General features: G+C 46.0%; 1 long non-coding RNA gene across 1 annotated transcript in view; it reads right to left on the bottom strand.

Moving 5' to 3' along the window:
- LOC138497995 (uncharacterized) overlaps positions 1-12,581 on the bottom strand; it is a 233,504-nt gene that overhangs the window by 108,722 nt on the left and 112,201 nt on the right. Inside the window, exon 2 of the long non-coding RNA XR_011278682.1 lies at positions 6,708-6,803. This is a non-coding gene — a long non-coding RNA (uncharacterized lncRNA). The remainder of the gene's footprint in view (positions 1-6,707; positions 6,804-12,581) is intronic.

The following is a 12,581-nucleotide window of genomic DNA, read 5'->3' as shown; positions in this document are numbered from 1 at the left end:
GTCAATTCTATCTATAATTTCCTTCCAGAAATGTTGTACTCTTGAACAACTCCATAGTAGATGCACCAGGGTTCCCTTAGCACCATCACAGCTCCAACAGCTCTCAACTATCCACAACCTCAGCTTAAACATCTTCACAGGTGTCCAGTAAATTCGCCCGAAAACATTTTGCCTTATCAAACGTAAACTCATGTCCATTCTTGTACTCACTCCAACCCTCAAAAGATATCTCCATTCTTCTTCTGATCTAATCACATTAATATCCTTGGACCAAGTATCTTTTAGTTTAGTCCATGGCCCTATATATTCCAATCCCATAGGCATTAAGCGCATATAAGTATGCACATTATATTCCCTCCCAACTAACAGTTTACAGATCTCTGACCTTCCTTCTAACCCTTTAACAATCATATCCATTCTTTGACTTATTAACAAAACTAATTCTCTCCTTTCCAAACCAAACCTATTTTGCAGCTCCTCAAATCTCATTATCCTATCTCCATTAAACAAATCCTTTAATCTCAAAATACCTTTCCTGATTCAACTCCACCAGTGCAAGCATCTTTTACACAATTGCAGTGCTTCATTATGCCATATTGATGCATCAGAAATAAATTCAAAGCATTGATTATTCTCCTTAAATCATGTCATTGAAGCTTGTCTAGTAGCCACTATCGAATGTAGTTTTAATCTCTTTCCCGACAATTTTCCCATCGTATAGAGATTATCCAAGTGAAAAGGCCTACAAATTCCTCTCTCTATCTGTAACCAAATTGGACCTTTGACATCATCATCATCAAAATAATGTGAACTCTTTTTAAGCAGAAATGCTCTATGATATTTTATCAAATCTGGATAGCCAAACCCACCCTCTTTAACATCATGAAGTAGAATACATTTTGGGATTTGCAGTCTCTTACCTATTCCCCACAGGAAAGATTGAAAAATGTTATCAACTTTAGGCAACAATCTATTTGAAATTAATAAAGGCAGCGACTGTATAGTATATAGTCTTTTCAGTAATAAAACCATTTCTATTGCGTTAACTTTTCCCCACAAATTCAAATGAAGCCTTTCCCATTTTTTAATAGTTACCATTATTTTGTCTATTGTTTTATCAATGTTATATTGTGCAATTTTCTTTAAATCTCTAATTATATGGATACCTAGATATTATACTCTGTTGGGAGATCATTTGCAATTCCAAGATTCTAGTGCATTCCTATTACATTTCTCAGATAAAGGAAAGATTTCAGTTTTATTCCAATTCACCTTATATCCTGACTACCTACCAACTTCCTCAAACATTTGTTTTAACAATGGTCCACACACCTCAGGATTTGAAAGAAAAATCAACATGTCATGCGCATAATTTAAGACCTTAACCTCAGTATTTCCAGCAATGACTCCCTTTACTACAGCACATTGTCTTATATAAGCTGCCAGTGGCTCCAAAGCTAAATTGAACAAAACGGTGACAATGGGCATTCTTATCTAGTTCCTTTTGATAACGAAAAGGTTTTGGATATCAATCAGGACTTTTGCCATAATATCCTTATGGATACATTCCACCATTTGCAGAAAGACAGCACAAAACCCCATTCTCTTCAATGTATATTCCAGAAACCTCCAATTAACTCTGTCAAAGGCCTTTTCAGCATCAAAAAAACCTATAACTGTATTTGATCTCCCATTGCCGTGTATGCCTATAACATCAAGTACTGTTCTAATGTTATCATATCCGAATCTTCACGCAGTAAACCTTACTTGCAATTCATCAACCAAACCTTCAACACATTCCATCAACCTATTTCACCAAACGTTAGTAAAGATTTTCAAATCAACATTCAACAAAGATATCGGTCTATACTTTCCACACTTTTTATGGTCCTTGCCCGGCTTAGGTATCACAACTATCAAGGCTTCTTTCATTGACTAACATAACTCCCCTGATATTAAAACATTATTAAAAACCTCACATAAAACGGGTGATAACTGTGGCATGTATAATTTATAAAACTCAGAAATCAAACCACCTGGTCCTGGTGATTTTCCATCATTTAGTTGTCGTATTGCAATATGTATCTCATTAACAACAATCTCTCTTTGCATCTTAATCTTACCTTCAGATGATAATTCTGGAATATTAATTTTACCAAAGAAACTACTTTAATCTTCATCAGTAGGAGAAAGTTCCTCATTTCACAACAGTTTATAAAAATCCCGGAAATAATCACATATTTCTACATTTTTAATTAAAGTTTCTCCCTCCTCTATTTGCATGGAAGTAATACATGTTTCGGTCGCTATTCCCTTTAATCTGTTAGCCAACATTCTACCATTTGTGTCTCCAAATTCCCAGAATCTTTGCTTAGAATAAAAAATCCCCTTCTCCGTCATTTTATGCACCTGATTCATCATTTCACATTCCAGCTTCCTTAATTTCCTTTTATTTGTCTCTGTTTCAAAAGTTGCACAAGTCCTCTGCAACTCCTGAACATCCTCCTCCATCTTTTGAATAATTTCCAGGTGCTTCCCTTTAACATGAGCTGATCTGCTAATCAACTCTCCTCTTAACACTGCTTTAAAGCAATCCCATACAATTTTAATATCCGTCGAGCCTTGGTTTTCATCAAAGAAATTCCCAATAAAGGTTTCCAATCCTGTAGTGACCGACTGATCTTTGAGTGTACCTGCCTGCAATCTCCATCTTTTAGAACTCTCCTTCATACCCTTTATATTTATTTGTGCATCAAGTAATACATGGTCTGAAATTCCTCTTTCCCTAATGTCCGAGCCTACTGTCTGACTAACCAATCTATTACTAATAAGCCAATAATCAATCCACGTGTACGACTTATGAACTGGGGAGTAAATGGTGTATTCCCTCTCACCTTGGTGCACTTCCCGCCACACATCTGTTAACTTATATGTGCAAAATCATGAAATTCTTTCACCTTCATACTTTCATACCTACAGTATGATTTTCGATCTAAATTACTATCCATTAATACATTAAAATCCCCTCCTAGGATTATATTTTCCCCCTCATCATGTTGCTCAGCTCAGTAAACAAAAATACACTCAGAGAGCATGGAGCATACACAGTTCCCACTGTCACTTTCCTAGCATCACATAATAAATCTGACAGCAATATACGCCCTTCAGCATCCTTTACTATTTGCTCTATTCTGATTGGTAAACCCTTTCTAAATAATATACTCGCTACTCTTGATTTAGAGTACTAATAATTAGAAACAACTTGTGGATATCTATAATTAATTAAAAGACTTTCAGACTCCTCATTTAAATGAATTTCCTGGAGGAATATCATATCTCCTCTGTTCCTCCAGCCACTGGTTCTTTCTTAGTCTGGCGGCCGGGAAGTCAGGCGCCCATAATTTTGTTAATCTCCATAGAGACCGATGGGACTCTATGGGAGTGGGGACATGGGAGCACCGGCACCATTAACAACGGTGCCGGTGCTCCCGTGACAAGTCTGCCTCCCATGTCCGCTGCGCTCGGCAGGGTCAGACCTGTCGGGCACAGGTTACCGGCACCCTTGTTTCCGGACCGGCAATTTTATAATGAGGCCCAATGTGACATTTTGAACTAATCTGAATGAGAGGTTAAATGCATTTTAAGATTTCATATATGTTTTCCATTATTTATTACAAGATTAATTGGCTTTATCTATTGAATTTGTGTACCAACTAGTACATCAATGGAAAACAGTGACGGTATCTGGTTAGTAAGAGTATATTTCAACTGCCCCTTTGCGTTAGTGTTATTATTATCACAGTATTTATTGAGCACGGACCTAGCTTCGAGAAGTAACGGAACCGTTTTCAGAGGTAACAACAGAACAGATATATGGACGGGGGTAGGATACAGATGGACACAAAGGCGGAGTACAGCCGTACAGGGTGGCATTGAGGAGTGGGGCGGACAGCGTCTACTGAGTCAGGTGGCACGGGGCGACGCGATGGCCTAGGTTCTGAGGAGGAGAGACTCCTTGAAGGTTCATTGTGGGTTCACCTTCAGAAAGGCAGGTCGGTGAAACACATGCCTGTGCTCCAGCTTTCCTTGCTTGTGTATGTACATTTTTGAAATTATACAATAAAAATGACTGTTCATGTGCGAGCCTCCAGATATTCGTACATATAGCTTCTTTATGAGTTTAGCAGTGCCATTAAAAGAAGTGGCAGTAGTTTCATTAGCGCCATTTTTTGGGGAGGTGATGGATTTACTGCCTCTTTTTACCACACCGCTGGAGGTGAATCCTACGCAGATTTACCGCAGCAGAATGACTGCTCGCGGTGAATCCGGTAAATCCCCATGGAGTCCTATTGTATCCAAAAACGAGGACTCAAAATGCCTTGCCACCACTCGCAATCCCGCGAGTAGAGGTAACTGTAAACGAGGTTCCTGGTCATTCCTCAGATTTACAACCCAATTACCACCAAAGCAGAATATGGTGCATAGTCTCCATGGTGGGAGTTTTCCGCAAGCACACAATGCATGTTCAGAATGGTTACTGTAAACCCTGCTGTGTCTGCAAGGATGCACTGTGGTTCTGCTGGAGCAGTCGCCATAACTACACTTTCGCAATTTACTTGACGAGAACCATCTTCGGTTCCGGAAGCACCACAAGACCTTCCTCTTTGCTTCTGCCTTGGCTCTTCCTCTCCCCTGCTGATATCTGTCTGCTTCGGCATTGGGCACCTGGCTACCCTTTGATTTCAGGCCCAGATCCCTGCCCACCCAGCCGCATACCCTCACTGCCTCCTGGCAGCCCTTGCACTTGGGTATCTGCAGCCCTACAGTCCTCTTCCTGCACTTATTTGACACCCGTTGTCTGCACCTTATTCTTGCACTTGCCACCTGCTGGCCACACTACCTGGTGTTGTTTTGATCACGTGTTCAGCACGTTCCATTCCTCCATGCCCCTTGCACTCTCCCCATTCCCTCTCCCCTGCACTTGCATGTTCTCAATGTCGCTGGGCCTAGTAAGATCGTCGTTTTGTCCTCCCTTGTTCCCCTCCCTTGCCTCGTCGAAACTCTGAAACACTTGTGTATGGGTGCAATATAAATACAATATCATATCATATCATATCAATATAAAGCCAGCATAACCAGCAGTACCTGCCACGGGTCTACCAGTGCCCTGCGTGCGATTTCTGAGTGCTCCCCCCTGCCCTCGCCCCTAGACTACACACAAATTCCAGAATGCAAAGGCGCGGCGTGATTCAATGAATCACCATTGGTGCCAGGTCTCTGTCACTCACTGTCATGTAAAGGGTGACTCACTAATTGAAAGTCATTGACTGGCACTCTACACCGGGGCACTGCAGATTAAGGGCGACGCCAGCTCACACAATGCAAAGTGTCATGTCACTGCAGCACTTGATCGCCCCTTGAGCCGGCTCTGAGCATAAGCAATACTTTAATTGGGCAACTGGCCTGCACTGTGCAGCAGTGCCAGGGGCTGGGGACGTCAAGGAAAGTGGCACCATGAAACCATGTGTGCATGCATGAGCAGCAGGTGGATCTCTCCCAGCATGCTCCATTCACTGCCTCCGAGGAGGAGCCAACATACAAACAGGGGACTAGTACCGCTCTCACAAAAGGAAGATTGCACTTAACTAGAAAAGCGGCTGCATGCTTGTGTGGGTGGGTCTGATGTGGGACCTGTGAGGGGTGGGGCTTCCAGAACTGATGTGGTGGAAGCAGCCCTCCAAAGGGCAACGCCTGGCTGCTCCTCAGCAACACAAGCCCCGCCAATAGCATCACCGAGAGCCTGAAACGCATGCAGTCACTTTCCCTCTGCTCCTGCCATCACATGGCAGAGCTGATGGCATACACAGGCTGCTAGGACTGTGTGACCTGCATACTCCCCTCCTTATACTGCCACTGCATACACCGCTTGGACTCCATATATGTCTTTACTCTCCCACTGCTCTCAATCTTTTTTTTTTCTCAGCTTTCTCTAAACCTACCACTCCTGCTGGTAGGCAGTTTAAGGCATTCATCCACCGTTCAGAGATGCGATTCCCTGTCCTAATCAGAATCCTTTCCAGACAGGTATCCAAGGATGGCTGTGCATTTGACTCAGCCCCTCCTCTTCTGAAAATCGACAGAAACAAGAAGCGAGGCAACCCTAGAACACCAACGAAGAGACAGATGTCCCATCCTTTGTCGCCACAAATCAAATCCTGAGGCTGTCAAAATATAGTTCTTAGTTACACAGACTTTAATGTAAAGGTGCATGTCATCAAAAATTAAATAATCACCAAGCCCAGTGTGCATTATGTATTTAGTGATGTAAACCTCTTTATCACAGAAGGATTTCTCTGGTATAAAGATCAAAATGGGATGTGATTGTATGAAAAGAAGCCAAGAACCCTCATTGGTGCTATTTTCTCATAGGGGTATTTTGAAACAGTACGATAGGAGTGTATCAGAGTGACCATCTTCAAATGAAAAACTTCTAGCAGAAAATGATGTGTATGGTTATTCTAGGTTTGGAAATGTGATTTTCTCAGTAAGACATATAATATTGTTATTATGACTACAATATGTACGAGAAGTGTTAATAGGAAATGAACACTGTAAAATTGTAAAAAGAGCAACGTTGGTATAACTAAATCATGTCCCTTCTTTTAAAAGTTGCTTCTGCAAAAAGAAACACAGCCCACTCAACCCACCTTCAAGATATCTCTGTGGTTCCTCTGGTTACGTCGCTGTCAGCAATGGCTGGAGTGGCTCTAACAAACAAACCCTTCTAGCAACGTAACACCCACCTGCAGAGAGAGACAGAGACATAGCTTGAGACAGTGAGACAAAGACAGAGTGAAAAAGGGAGCGCAGAAGAAAGGTGGAAAGAGATCGGCAAATAATATGCCTGGTACGAGTAATAACACGTAACTGTCTTATTCATACTGTATCTCCCTCTGTGCCCTATACTATGTGTGAGAATAGGATAAAGTACCCCCTATCATATGTTACAAGGATACTGCAAGTCTCCAAGGGATTTCATCATCAAAGAGACCATCACTGGAAGTTCACCTCCGGACAGGTGCCCACCTCAAGGGATGCCTCTGTCGCCCATGCTCTCCTTTTCCTTTTAACAATGAAAGGCACCACACTCTGCCTTCAAGATATCTATGTTTATTTCTGGACATGGTTTTTGTCAGCAGCAGCTGGGGTAGCTCTAGCAACTGTGCACCTGACAATGTGGCACTCAACCAGAGAGAGAGAGTGACAGTGAGAATGCAGGAGATAGTGTGAGAGGGAAAAAGAGGCAGAAAGTGAAAGAGGAGTGCAGAGAGAGGAAATGATAGAGAGAATGTGAAAGGGAGAAAGAGAGAGGAACAGAGAAAACATGAGATAGAAAGAGAAAGAGTGCAGAGAGAGGGGATGATAGAGAGAATGCGAAAGAGAGAAAGGGAGAGAGAGATATAGACAAAATGAAACAGAAAGAGAAAGAGAGTGCAGAGCAAGGGAATGATAGCAAGAGAGAAGCAGAGAGAGAGAGAGAGCAAGAGAGAGCGAGAGAGAAATAGTGAGATCAGAGTATGATATGTCAGATCAGCTCATCTGCCAGATCAGTGTATGTTATTTTAGATCTGCTTATCGGCCAGATCAGTGTATGTTATGTCAGATCAGCTCATCAGCCAGATCAGTTTATGTTATGTTAGATCAGCTCATCGGCCAGATAAGTGTATATTATGTCAGATCAGCTCATCAGCCAGATCAGTGTATGTTATGTCAGATCAGCTCATCAGCCAGATCAGTGTATGTTATGTAAGATCAGCTCATCGGCCAGATCAGTGTATGTGTATGGGAAGACAGGTCCTCCCCAACATTCCCACCTCTGTGAGGCTCGTCAGCAGCCCCCCATGCACCTGGGCTCGGGAGGCAAGATGGTTGCTGATTGACAATTAAGGCCACACGACCTGTACTGTAACGTACCATAGACACCATTTTGAAAACGCTAAGACTCCATTTTAGATGTACAAAGCAAACCCCAAGAGAAATAGCCTGCATGCGAAAGCTGTAGCTGTGCCTCCGCTTACCGCGCACAGGGAGCCATGCACTTCCCCCGCGCCTCCACCCCATGGCAGATCCACTGAAGGCCGGTTCTCACGAGCAACCAGACACGAACAAGTATCAGAACAAACACTATATCATTTACCTTCCGCAGTACATCACTGTTCTAGAAGTCCCCTCACTTGTAGCTTGAGTGTGAAAAATAAGAAGAACCATCCCAATCAAACAAGTCTTGACCCTGCATCTAACCCCCATGAATTAAAATATATGGTGTCAATAACCTTCCTCCATGAACCCCTGCCCAGACCCCCCCACGATGAAGTGTAAACCGCATACCAAACCCCAATAGTCCACAGGGTTGTTTGTAAATTATAACATGGGTGTTGGGAAGAGAGGAAACTTATAACTTTAATAAAGCGAGGATGACCCCTGGCCACTGTAAAATATCATGTGCCTTGAAGGTCTAATGAAAGGGCTTGATAGATTCCGCCTTATACTAACTAATGATTGCTGCTAATGTACAAAGGATAAAGTGAAAAGCCTTACAGAGAATACTTGTGTGAAATGTAGTGAAACACATTTTAAAAAGTGTAACAGCCGTCAAGGGCGTTCAACCGATTTTTGCTATGAACAAGAATGTAAACAAACATATTGCTTCTCTGATCCTGCGTATACGATCCAACCTGACGCTACCTCAAGTTGTTATCGTCTGTCTGTCCTATGAATTATATATATATGTGTTCAACTAACGTTATGTAATACATGTGTCGCTGCCAGACCCCCATTGTTACGTATGAAGCAGTAAACAAATTTGTAAATGATAGAATCATGTAATCATCCTAATTCCACTAACTGTAGTAACTGTCTCTCCTTATGGTATATTGTGCAGTCCAGGAACAGAGAATCGCTTAGAGCTATAAGGCCATCTCCCCCTCCTCCCGCCAAGGAAGGCCCGCCAGGGCTTGTTGGTGCTCGAGCAGCGCAACCTCACCTCCCTAAATTTCTGCTTGACCCGGTTCAAGTATTTACCTCCCCCATGTCAGAGGCTGCCGTAGTTTGGCCAAATGAATTATGTACAACCTGGTCCTATATCCCACCGCCTTGAGGGGCATGAGATGTGCCCCTACTTATCCAACAGTACTCCAGTTCACCCCAAGTTAATGGGCCATAGAGACAGTTATTCACCCCTGTACTAACATATTGTGAAGCAATCTCTCACCACATCTAACAGAATAGAATGGCAAGGCAGCTCACCCCATGCCCTATGAAAAGACACCTGGACTTATGGCACCTGGTCATTGGGTCAAGAGTAATTGTACATTGATGTATTTGTGAAGCTTCATATTGCATGCTGTCTCTCCTGTCTTTCTTGTGATCTTAGATTAACCTATTGTAGGATTTGCAGGACAACCAGAGTCGTATAAAGTGATGAGTGTTTGTGGCCACAAGGGCAAAGTGTTAGTACAGTCACCATTCATCGACACAGACCACGTCCGGCCTGGCAGTTCCACCCCGACAAGCCCAGCTGACCTGTCTGCCCCACGTTGGCACCACGCAGAGGTCCACCAATCCTGGAGCAGCTCCTCGACACACCATCTATAGCTTAGTCGACGCCACCCAATCCCTGAGACTATGTGCCCCCTATAGCATACAGGATTTATCACGTAGTTTTGTAATAAATATGACTGTCTTTGCTATTGTCAGACAGAGCGCTCTCGGAGCTTGCAGAGTCCTTTGCATGCCCTATATTGATTATATAAAAACCCTTTTACATCACCCGCACTTGGTCCTGGTCTCATTCCCTCCTGAGGTGTGTCCTTTATTGCCTCTCACTGTGGGGAGGTTACTGCTCTAAGGGGGAATGCTTGCTTTCAGTGGTGACCGATTTGTTTTGTTTTGTATTGTCCCCTTTTGGCGTGAGAAGTTCCGGCCGGCAGTGGAGACGGACGGTGCGCCCGCTCAAGAGAGCTGCCCGCCTACGGCAACTGGTACTCTTAGACGTGTGCATGCAGTAGGCCAAAGGGTACGGGTCCCGTTCCAAAAAACACTTTAGTACCACTCGCAGGTGCCGGGGGGTGGCCATTGAGTGTGAGGCAGCGCCGCCTGGACGGACCCAGTCCGGAGAATCTCGGATCAAGACGGGTATGTGAGTATTAAGTGTGAGTGATCATAAAAGGAGAAGGGGGAGGAGCCAGATTATACGAGGTCACTTAATGGGTACTTTCGACTATTAATACTATTTTCTTTCTCTGCATATGGCCATTAGGATAATAAGGTGAAATAAGGGAAGATAAAGACGGGATCCTAGCTCTGCAAAGGGGTAGAAGGCGGCGCTGCATAGTGCTATATTGACTAGTACTGGGAATAAGTTGAATAGTGGAAAATAAAATAAGGGTGTCTGAAGAATAAGGAGACACGGTGTATACATTAGAAACTGCTTCTTCTTTCTTCTTTACTGTGGATATATCGATACTAGAAAAAGTGTTATAATTTCTAAGGGTGAAGGGGGAGAAATTGGTTGTGGGTCAGGAGGCCTTGTAAAAGACAGGAGTACAGGGCAAGAAAAGAGAGAGTCAATGTTATATGTTTTATGTTAAAGGTTTGTTAAACGTCTGTTTCATGTTGCATGTGCTAAACTATTCCAGGCCGATTCATGGAATAATTAGCGCAGCGCAAGTGGCCAAAAACGTGTGATTCGCAGTGGAATAGCGAAAATCGCAGTGCAAGTGCTAAAATCGCACGAAAAGCAGCGCACATCGATTCATGGAAGGCCGTGCGCGAGAAAACCATCGGATGTGCGCTAAAAAAGTGCGCGGCGCACGTTGGCACACAGGCCATCTAACGCCGTGCGCCAGGTCACAGCGAAAATCGCACAGGCCACAGCGAAAATCGCACACAGCGCGGCGCACAAAACAAAAGTAGGCGGAACACGGGGCGTAAGACTCGGAATGGGGAACAACTTGCAAAAATGTGGGCGTCACGGGGGAAGTACAGGGTGCAAGTGCGCGGAACGCCCACACGCTCGCCTACAACACGTATTCATGGAATCGAATAGGGCAAAAAAGCGCACGGTCAAACCAGTGCACAGGCACAAACACGACCGCCACAAGAAAGCAGGCGGTAGCGTCTCTGCGCCTGTAATAAATGTGCGCCAAAAGGTGCGCCAACAAATAGCACCTATATACAGCTATGATGAATGTCCTATACTGTGGCCCTCCAGGACAAATGACGTGCAAAGGGGTACCCACAAACATGGACACCCGCTGACTGAAAAATAACGTGTGCGTGTATTCCGGGGTGCGCGGGAAGTTTCACACGCGATTTGGCAGGGTACGTGGATTTCAGGGGTGTGCGGGAAGTTCCACACGCGATTTGGCCGGGTACGTGCGCGGGAATTTCCACACGCGATTTGGCTGGGTACGTGTATTTCAAGGGTACGCGGGAAATTCTACACGCGATTTGGCTGTGTGCTCCCAGGTATTCCCTGTAAACCCCTGCAGGCAGCCGACACCACAGGGGACTACCCCAGCACACCTGCTTATGTCACCCAGCACCCCCACCCCCCAGCACTGTGGGGCACCCTCCACCAGGCCCCCACTCATGTCCCCTATCACCCCCACCCCCCAGCATCCAGGGGCACCCTCCACCAGGCCCCCACTCATGGCCCCCTGCACCCCCACCCCCCCAGCATCCAGGGGCACCCTCCACCAGGCCCCCACTCATGGCCCCCTGCACCCCCACCCCCCAGCATCCAGGGGCACCCTCCACCAGGCCCCCACTCATGTCTCCCATCACCCCCACCCCCCAGCATTGCAGGGCACCCTCCACCAGGCCCCCACTCATGTCTCCCATCACCCCCACCCCCCATCAGTACAGGGCACCCTCCACCAGGCCCCCACTCATGTCCCCCTGCACCCCCATCCCCCAGCATCCAGGGGCACCCTCCACCAGGCCCCCACTCATGTCTCCCACCACCCCCCAGCATCCAGGGGCACCCTCCACCAGGCCCCCACTCATGTCCAACTCATGTCTCCCACCACCCCCTCCCCCCAGCAGTGCAGGGGCACCCTCCACCAGGCCCCCACTCATGTCCAACTCATGTCTCCCACCACCCCCACCCCCAGCATTGCAGGGCACCCTCCACCAGGCCCCCACTCATGTCCAACTCATGTCTCCCACCACCCCCACCCCCCAGCAGTGCAGGGGAACCCTCCACCAGGCCCCCACTCATGTCCCCCTGCACCCCCACCCCCCAGCATCCAGGGGCACCCTCCACCAGGCCCCCACTCATGTCTCCCACCACCTCCACCCCCCAGCAGTGCAGGGCACCCTCCACCAGGCTCCCACTCATGTCTCCCATCACCCCCACCCCCCAGCATTGCAGGGCACCCTCCACCAGGCCCCCACTCATGTCTCCCATCACCCCCACCCCCCAGCATTGCAGGGCACCCTCCACCAGGCCCCCACTCATGTCCAACTCATGTTTCCCGCCACCCCCACCCCCCAGCAGTGGAGGGGCACCCTCCACC

This window comes from Ambystoma mexicanum, chromosome 5q (genome assembly GCF_040938575.1).
Source record: "Ambystoma mexicanum isolate Mex_15411 chromosome 5q, UKY_AmexF1_1, whole genome shotgun sequence".
NCBI classification, from domain to species: domain Eukaryota; kingdom Metazoa; phylum Chordata; class Amphibia; order Caudata; family Ambystomatidae; genus Ambystoma; species Ambystoma mexicanum.
Note: the sequence above shows the minus strand (reverse complement) of the source record. Positions and strands in the feature narration are given on the sequence as shown.